This window comes from Podarcis liolepis, assembly GCF_965112155.1.
Source record: "Podarcis liolepis genome assembly, chromosome: 8".
Taxonomy (NCBI): domain Eukaryota; kingdom Metazoa; phylum Chordata; class Lepidosauria; order Squamata; family Lacertidae; genus Podarcis; species Podarcis liolepis.
In genome coordinates, this window is record NC_139560.1 from 13,032,997 (window position 1) to 13,042,254 (window position 9,258).

Below are 9,258 nucleotides of genomic sequence, written 5' to 3' on the forward strand. Positions count from 1 at the left end.
ACTAGAAGATATTTAAAAACATGGAAATTCATGATTTGAAGAGGCTGGAATTGATAGGAACAGTGCTTTCAAAACCTGTACACAACGTGTGAGTAACTGTTATCTTTGCCAAGCTCAGGTTTGAAATAAAATTCACGCAAAAATCCAGTGCTATTTTTTTCTAGGAAAAGAAGTGCTGGAACTCATCGTGAAAACCCTCATTCCCTCAGAATGGCAATGGCTCCCACCTGAGAGGTGCTGGAACTGAGTTCCTGTGAGTTCCCCTTGGGGAAAAAAGCCCTGCAGAAAACAAGTCTGTAGTTAAGTGGTGGTGGGTATTATGGGATATCCGCAGCTTCTCTTTAAATTCCTTGCCCCACATCTAGCAAACTAACATGTATCACATCAATTTTAACTTGAATGTTCCTCAGATGAGGAAGACTATTTCTGAATGATTAAATACAGTGGTACCTTGGGTTAAGAACTTAATTTGTTCTGGAGGTCTGTTCTTAACCTGAAACTGTTCTTAACCACTTTAGCTAATGGGGCCTCCCACTGCTGCCACGCCGCCACCACGCGATTTCTGTTCTCATCCTGAAGCAAAGTTCTTAACCTGAGGTACTATTTCTGGGTTAGCGGCGTCTGTAACCTGAAGCATCTGTAACCTGAAGCATCTATAACCGATGTACCACTGTATAGGTTACATACCCTCCAACTTTTTTACCTTAGAATTTGGGGCACGGCCCTGCTCCCATGCAAATCATGTGACCCATGCAAGATCACAGAGCCCAAAACATGTGTTTTGGGGCTCTGTGATGTTGGGCGAGCTCACAATACTCTATCAGAGGGACTATGGCTATTTCAGTTCTGAAACCCAGGTCTAAACCCAGATTGAAGTGGATCTGGATAATTATGGTCATCCAGGGATACTTGCAGATGCTCTACCACCCTCTAGCTGCCACCACCTTCCCCACAAAAGGGATCCTGGTGAGAGACTGGTAGTTATCACAAACCATTCACATGGTTGTGAAACCGAGTAAAGTTCTGGATCTGTTCTCAAGTCTCCTGTTGCAGCACATTTAATTATCTTCGGAATGAGACGGTAATTGCCTCCTTTGCTCATGTTTCCAATGTATGTTTCACAGCATTGAGTCATGGCCAAAATACCTTCTTCCCAGGGAGTTAACCTACTTCAAAGGGAAGCAATAAGTTTAACTTATGGGGTATTTTTCTTTTTTTAAGTATTCATACACATATGTTTCAACAAAAGCAACAGCGGCGCTGGTTGAAAGTTATCCCAAGGACCGGCCAGCCGAGATACAGCTGGACCTCAGCGAAAGGCACACTGTTTTGGTATTTTTACACTGTCCTAACCCTATGCTAGTAAATGCGTTGATGCAGGTAAGCATCTTGGCTTCGGCCCAACGTCAATTGGCAACATTAACGTTACAGGAAATGCTTTCTTTGAAAGAGGGAAGGTGGAGGGGGCGGGGAGGGAGAAAACTTAACTTCTCTGTTGCCTCAAGCAGGCTCTGTTAGTGGTCCTGTTCCAAGGGTGTGGCAAATTCATTAATCTGAAGCACATATGGCTTCTGTGGGAACAAAGCCAGGAGGAACAGATGAGCTACCCGGATTGTGCTGAGGAAGAGAACAGAACCCCAGTGTTACCGGAGCTGTAACTTTCAACTCGGGGCGGGGAAGGTTTTCCAGCCCTCCTCAAGGCCCCAGTGCCAATTTAGGAAGTCAATGGCAGAGTGGTCTTCTTCAGTCTAGGGGCCGTATTCCATTTTGGGCAACCAACCAGGGGCCTGGAGGAATAAAATAAGTGGGGCAACGAATGGCAAACACTAGATCTGTACAGCAGGTTAGTTTTTACACACACTATAAAGCTGCAAATAGAATGTGTTAAGTGCATTTTAGGTGCATTTACACTAAAAGGCGATGTGATCTTATGGCAAATTCAATATATTTTAAAAACATTTTTATAAAAAAGCATTTTCACGGTGTTTTCTATATGTGTCTAGATTCCACCCCTCTCACATAACCTTCAACATTTCTCTGATGAAAATACGGACAACCTATTCAACAACAACAACAACAACAATTTTATTTATACCCCACCCATCTGACTGGGTTGCCCCAGCCACTCTGGGTGGCTTCCAGCATATATTAAAACATAATGAAACATTAAACATTCAAAAACTTCAGATGCCTTCTAAAGGTTGCATAGTTACTCATCTCCTTGGCTCAGGAAAAGTGGGACATTCTGGGATCAAATTAGAAACTGAGAGCCAGTGTGGTGTAGTGGTTAAGAGCAGTAGACTCGTAATCTGGTGAACCGGGTTTGATTCCCTGCTCCTCCACATGCAGCTGCTGGGTGACCTTGGGCCAGTCAAACTTCTCTGAAGTCTCTCAGCCCCACTCACCTCACAGAGTGTTTGTTGTGGGGAAGGAAGGGAAAGGAGAATGTTAGCCGCTTTGAGACTCCTTGGGGTAGTGATAAAGCGGGATATCAAATCCAAACTCTTCTTCTTCTTCTTCTGTAAATCTGGGACTGTCCCTGGAAAATAGGGGCACTTGGAGAGTCTGTTCTCTCTCTATCCTCCATCTACTGTAGGCAAACAAGATGGATTATCAGAGTTCAAGGGAGCATTCCAGCCAGAGCAAAACATTCAAGGAGCAAGAGCTGATGGAAGCTGATGGAGGTTTGGCTGGGGAGAGTTATAAGGGCCAAACAGAGAGATCTGGAGGGCCACATCTGGACCTCTGGCCTAAAGTTCCCCACTTGTGGCCTAAATGACTTAGAAACCAGTTTTCTCCATAAATCTCCTTATCTGGGTATGACAGTCTGCTGGAATGCCCTAAGAAGCAGCTATTAAGGTGGTACAGTCCTGCAATGGTAGCTTCCCAGCAGGTGGGTCACTGTTGCTCACTGGGATGGAGAGAGGGAGGTCAAGTGACGAGGGAATGTCAACAAAGAGCAGCAGTACTCTCAAGGGTTGGGGTGTGGGCTTCAGGAGGTAGCCAAAGATGCCGTCTAATGTCACGTGTTGGCTATTACTTCTAGTTGCACCCGGTAGGTTACAACCAAGAGCTCAGAAGTGTCCTAGGAAGAACAAGTCCTTTTCATCCTTGAGACACCACCATGAGTATGTTCTGTATTGGTTTTACTGTGTTCTGTTAGCTGTAGAAGCCGGTGGCTCAACATAAACCGAGGTATCTCGCGAATGGGGCCTGCAGGCATGGATATCTTGAATTCCCCAAATAAATGCCTCAACTACACCTGTAAAAAGTCAGGAGAGAACTTGAACTCTTCTCCACTCTCCAAAAAAAAAGCATTATGAGAATCAGATGACTTTTAAAATAGAAAGTGTGATATCTGCATTCATTTAGCACAGAAGGTAGATTTCCATTACAACTAATTGTGGGAACATCCGAATCTTCGCTCTCTCTCTCCATTTTCCAATTTACATTTTGTTCCCATAAGTCCACATTATGTAACGACTAGAAGCTGTGCAGACTTGAAATCACTACCCAAAAGAACACTGTTTCCCAGGCTTTGGTAGCTGGAAGGCTCAGAGCATTCAGACGCCCACAGAAGTTTTAATCTTTTAACACCTGGTTTGACGTCGGAGAGGCTGGCTTTGCTGCTGTAAGCTTTTGAAAAAAAGGTGTTGGCATGTACCATGGAGGGCATAACAGAAGGTTTGAGGGCAAGAGTATTGCTACAGCATGCTTTGTGCTGACTCACAAGATTTGGCAGCGGAGGGGAAAGTGAATCACCCGGGGTTGACATATGCAAAAAAAACTTCTGATAGCTGCTATGCAACATTTGCTCAGGGATTTAATCCCTTTAAGAAAAGGACTCCTCCCAATATCCAATACAAAGAACACAAAAGCCCAAAAGAATCTAAATATTATTATCATTTATTTTTTATTTTTTTTTTAAAAAAAGGAAGGATGGAGGAACGGAAGAGTCTTGACTTCTGCGTAGGAAAGGTCTGTTCAGAATACCTGTGTCTTTTCAGCGCTAAGCCAGAATTATCTGCCTACTGGGGAAGGATTTGATGCTGTGGCATCAGAAACATCCCCCAAGGGGACATGTCAAAAACAGGCCCTGGGCTTAGAGCCAAGGTAGTGTTTGCCAATGCCAGTTCCCTTATGGAAGAAGAAGAAAAAGTTGCCCCAAGGAAGAAATACATTGTCATCTTGATTGTTGACTTGTAGGGTACAAGATCTGCTGGAGATGACACAACTGTGTGAGATAAACATTGGTACCAAGCCTATGGCTCTCTTTATCTATCTGTAGATAGATCGATAGGCATGATAGTTAGAAGAAGAAGAAGAGGAGTTTGGATTTGATATCCCGCTTTATCACTACCCGAAGGAGTCTCGTTCTCCTTTCCCTTCCTCCCCCACAACAAATACTCTGTGAGGTGAGTGGAGCTGGGCGACTTCAAAGAAGTGTGACCAGCCCAAGGTCACCCAGCAGCTGCATGTGGAGGAGCGGGGAAGCGAACCCAGTTCACCAGGTTACGAGTCTACTGCTCTTAACCACTACACCACACTGGCTCTCAGATAGATAGATAGATAGATAGATAGATAGATAATAGATTGATTGATTGATCAATCAATAGATGTAGTTGAGGAAATATGATGGCCATCTTCAATTATCTCAAAGGCTGTGACATAGAAGATGGAACAAGCTTGTTTTTTCCTGCTGTGGAAGGTAGGACTTGAACCAATGGCTTCAAGTTACAAGAAAGTAGATTCCGACTCAACATCAGGGAGAACTTTCTGGTGGTAAGAACTGTTTGACAGTGGAATGGTCTCCCTCAGGAGATGGTCGACTCTCCTTCATTGGAGGTTTCAACGCAGAGGTTGGATGGCCATGGATGCTTTGGTTGAGATTCCTGCATTGCGGGGGGTTGGACTAGATGACCCTTGGGGTACCTTCTAACTCTACAATTCAATGATTCTATGAGATAGACAGGCAGGAAGATGGATTAGAGTGGTGAAAGAGGGCAGGGCTCCTTTATAGTGGTTTAGGAGGGGGCATTTCAGCAGGTGGAACTTGTAAACCTGCTGAAATGCCCTTTTCTGCATAATTGTAGCTAGTCAGGTGAGTGAGCTACAATGGATTGCCCTTCGCCACTGAGCAGCTTCCAGCATATATAAAAACATAATAAAACATTAAACATTTGGAAAAAAACACCTGCCCTTTACTGGGCTGCATTCAGGTGTCTTCTAAAGGTGGTATAGTTATTTTTCTCCTTGGCTCGGGGGTCTCAGAACTCCATACCTTCCGATGAAAATAGAGACGTCCTACTACAGGGGTCAGCAATTTTTTTTTAGCCAGGGCCCGGTCCACTGTCCCTCAGACCTTGTGGAGGGCCAGACTAGATTTTGGGGAAAAAATATTGAATGAATTGCTATGCCCCACAAATAACCGAGAGATGCATTTTAAATAAAAGGACACATTCTACTCATGTAAAAACAGACTGATTCCCGGACCGTCCGTGGGCCGGATTTAGAAGGCGATTGGGCCGGCTCCGGCTCCCCGGCCTTAATTTGCTTACCCATGTCCTACCACACCATCCAAAATTTCTCAGATGGAAATAGGGACATCCTAAGGGAAAGTGGGACATTCTGGGATCAAATTAGAAACCAGGATGGCTTCTGTAAATCTGGGACTGTCCCTGGAAAATAGTCACACTTGGAGGGTGTGTGGATGCTTTAGCTGAGACTCTTGCATTGGAGCGGGTTGGACTAGATGACCATTGGGTCCTTCTTCCCGCTCTACAATTCCATGATTCTATGACCCCACCCACCCACTAGCGTGCGGCCCAGAAGAGAATGTGGCCCTTAGGCCCAAGCAGTTCTCCTGTCCCTGCTAAATAGCAAGGATAATATCATTGCCACATAGTTCATTTTCTGTCTCCTTTGCAGTATGGATGTAAACAGAGAGCTCCTTCCTTTCCATTGGAGAATATGATTCATCGGAGAGGGGCAATTAGCTAGAGGGTGCTTTGCTGTGCTTTGGAATCAAATAACCTAGATGCGTGTTGCACGTAGCGAGGGAAGCGACTGGAGTGGCGTGCTTCATTTGTCATGTGTTTTCTTTGCTTGCCCAGAATATTATGTGGCTTCGCGATGGCTTCCCAGCTATTGCAGTGCCATTAAGCCACCATTAGCCAAGAGTTCAACAAGAAGGGTTGTGAAGGGCTGGATTTGCAAGGGATATAATGAGAACACAGGGCAGGGAAAACAATGAAAGCGGGGAGAAAATCAATTTTAGTATGGATTGCAAATGAGGCACTGGGTGACTCCTCCGTTTGAGAAATTGTCAGATGTACAGCGCGATACAAATCATGTACTCTTGGGGCTAAATCCGACTGCAATCAATGTGACAATTCCAAGTAAACATGGGCAGCTTTGCAGGCACAAAATAAGAAAAGGATAACAGTGACGCTGTGGTCCATTCACAGAGATGGGCTGGAGTTCTATCTCAGTGAGAACCTAGGCTGTAGGCAGTGTTTCTGATAAAACTCTATGGTCATTTTAAAAAGTAACTACAGTGGTACCTTGGGTTAATAACTTAATTCATTCCGGAAGTCCGTTCTTAACCTGAAACTGTTCTTAACCTGAGGTACCCTAATGGGATCTCCCACTGCCACTGCGCCACTGCTGCGCAATTTCTGTTCGCATCCTGAAGCAAAGTTCTTAACCCAAGGTCCTACTTCTGGGTTAGCAGAGTCTGTAACCTGAAGCGTCTGTAACTTGAGGTACCACTGTAGTGTGCTCTGTCCAAAAAGGAACTGGTTCTTGTTCAAGTTTGTCCTTCTATAAAACAAGCTAGTTCAAGTTCATCTGAATGAACTCTTTAGTTCATAAGCAGTTCATTCTCAGCAAAAACGAGTAGAAAAGACAGGAATAAGAATGTTGTCACAAGTGTGAGAGGTCCGGAGGGTGGTAACATGAAAATGGGCCTTTTCTGAGGTGGCTCCCCATTTGTGGAATGTTCTCCCCAGGAAGACTCAACTGGTGCCATCATTGTATATCTTTAGGCGCCAGGCAAAAAGTTATCTTTTTTCCAGGTCTTTGGCAAATTAAACAGACTATGGCCTCTTAAACTGGGAGGTGTTACTGTTTTCGTTTGTTACTACGGTGTGTATTTTCATGTTTTTATATTGTAAACTACCCTGTGATCCTCTAATGAAGGGCAGTGTAGAAATTTAATAAATAATAATAATAATCTACCAAATAACATAGATTTTCTGATAAGAAATGGGCGACTGGCTTGATGTTTCCTTAGCTCATTCATGGAACAATAAAGCTGTGATGTCTGGTCATCTTTCTGTGGTGGACACACATAGAGTCTAGTTCTAAGCAGATGGATCAGGAAAGTTCTGCCATATTTTTTTAATTTTTTATTATTAGTTAATTAAAAAACGAGTAATGGGGAAAAGATGTTGTTTGCCCATTTGACATAAACTTTTAAACAAACTTCAGCTGTATTTGGGTTGTGATCCTAATCTTGGATTTTATCTTTTGGTGTGTGCGCGCGTGCTCACTTAGATTTCCTTATCTTTTGTTTATTTTTGGAACTGTTTTTTGTATTTTGGTTTTAAACATGTCACAATGTGCACTCTGTCTGCAGGATAAGCCACCAATAATTAATTAATTTTAAAAAGAGAAGCTGTCTCACAAACAACTGCTTGAAGGCCCTCACAATAGTTAATTTAAGGAAGTTCTCCCAATGAAAGTTTGCCATTTCCTCTTCCTCTTTGGTCACCTACAATGACTGGGGTGGGCGGGGGGGAGATATCTGGAAGGTCAGGGCCCTCTCTCGAGTAAGGTGCACTGCATCTGAGAAGGTTGGGAGGTGGAGAAGAAAGAAATGCATTGGCAACTTTTCTCCTGTGAATTTCCATAAGTTAACTTGTCTTAGGGTTCAAGCTCAATTGGGGGTGATTTACCATCTCGCGTTGCGCAAGAGGGTCCCCTCACTTATTTAAATAAGGCTGCACCCACACAGTTTATCCTGCTCCACAGATGTCCCCCTAATTGTTAATTTTCACATTATGTCTGAACATTTGCACAGTGTAAAAGCCACTCCCAAAAACATAGCGGAATAAAGTGCAAGTCTTGCACTTGTTCCCATAGCAAGTCTCTTTTTTTTTTTTGAAACAAACGACACAAGCATTAAATTTCTGACCTTCCAAGTGTCCCTATTTTCCAGGGACAGCCCTGGATTTACGGAAGCTGTCCCGGTTTTTCATTTGATCCTGGAATGTCCTACTTTTCCTTAGGATGTCCCTATTTGCACCAGAGAAATGTTGGAGGATATATGTTGCACTGCCCACAAATGCCTAGGCTCCCTCTGCACTCACCCAGCCCCCTCTGCTAATGGGCGGGTGCTCACATGCTGGGCGAGGGCAGAGGGGCCGCAGAAGATGCTTTTCATCCCCTGTGCCCTGCTCCCATGCAGTGTGAAATATACTCGGAGTCAAGAGTGGATTTCATGCTCCTTATTCAGCTCATATTGGTGGGGAGGAATGGAAGTTCCCCCAGAATGCCTGCCTTATATACATTATTTACACAGTGGTCACCACGTGATTGGCTAATTCCGGGGTTCTTCTGCAGGCCAATCAGGTTGCGGATTCACTTCCGCCTGGAGCTGGATTGGGTGGCTCCTGTGGACCAATCAGACTGCTGCATTCTGGATTCTATTGTTCTAGGACCAATCAGACTGCTGCATTATGAATCCTATTGTTCTAGGACCAATCAGACTGCTGCATTTTGGATCCTATTCAACTCAGTACATAACATAGTGCGTGAGCGCCCACTCGTCAGCTGGCGGGTCCTTGTGCGGGTGAGAGCATGGAGGGTGAACAACAGCCTCTGTGCTCTGTCCCTGCCAGGCACTTGAATGCCCGCCTGCCAGTTGTGCTCTTTGCCCTCTACGCCCTGCCCCTACCCAGCATCTGCTAGCTGGCAGGAGTGGAACAGGGCACAGAGGGTGAAGAACAGTCTCTGCAGTCACCCAGCGCCAATCAGCTGATGGGGGGCTCACACGCTGGGTGCATGCATGGGGCACCTGGTTCGTGCCCCCCATGTTTCTGCACCCAGGCCCATAGCCCCCCCCCCCACTCAAGCCCCTGGAGGGTATGGAGTTATGCAGTCCATTCCAGGATCAAATCAGAAACCAGGACAGCTTTTTGTAAATCTGGAACTGTCCCTGGACTAAAGGGACATTTGCAGGCTCTGCTAACTTAC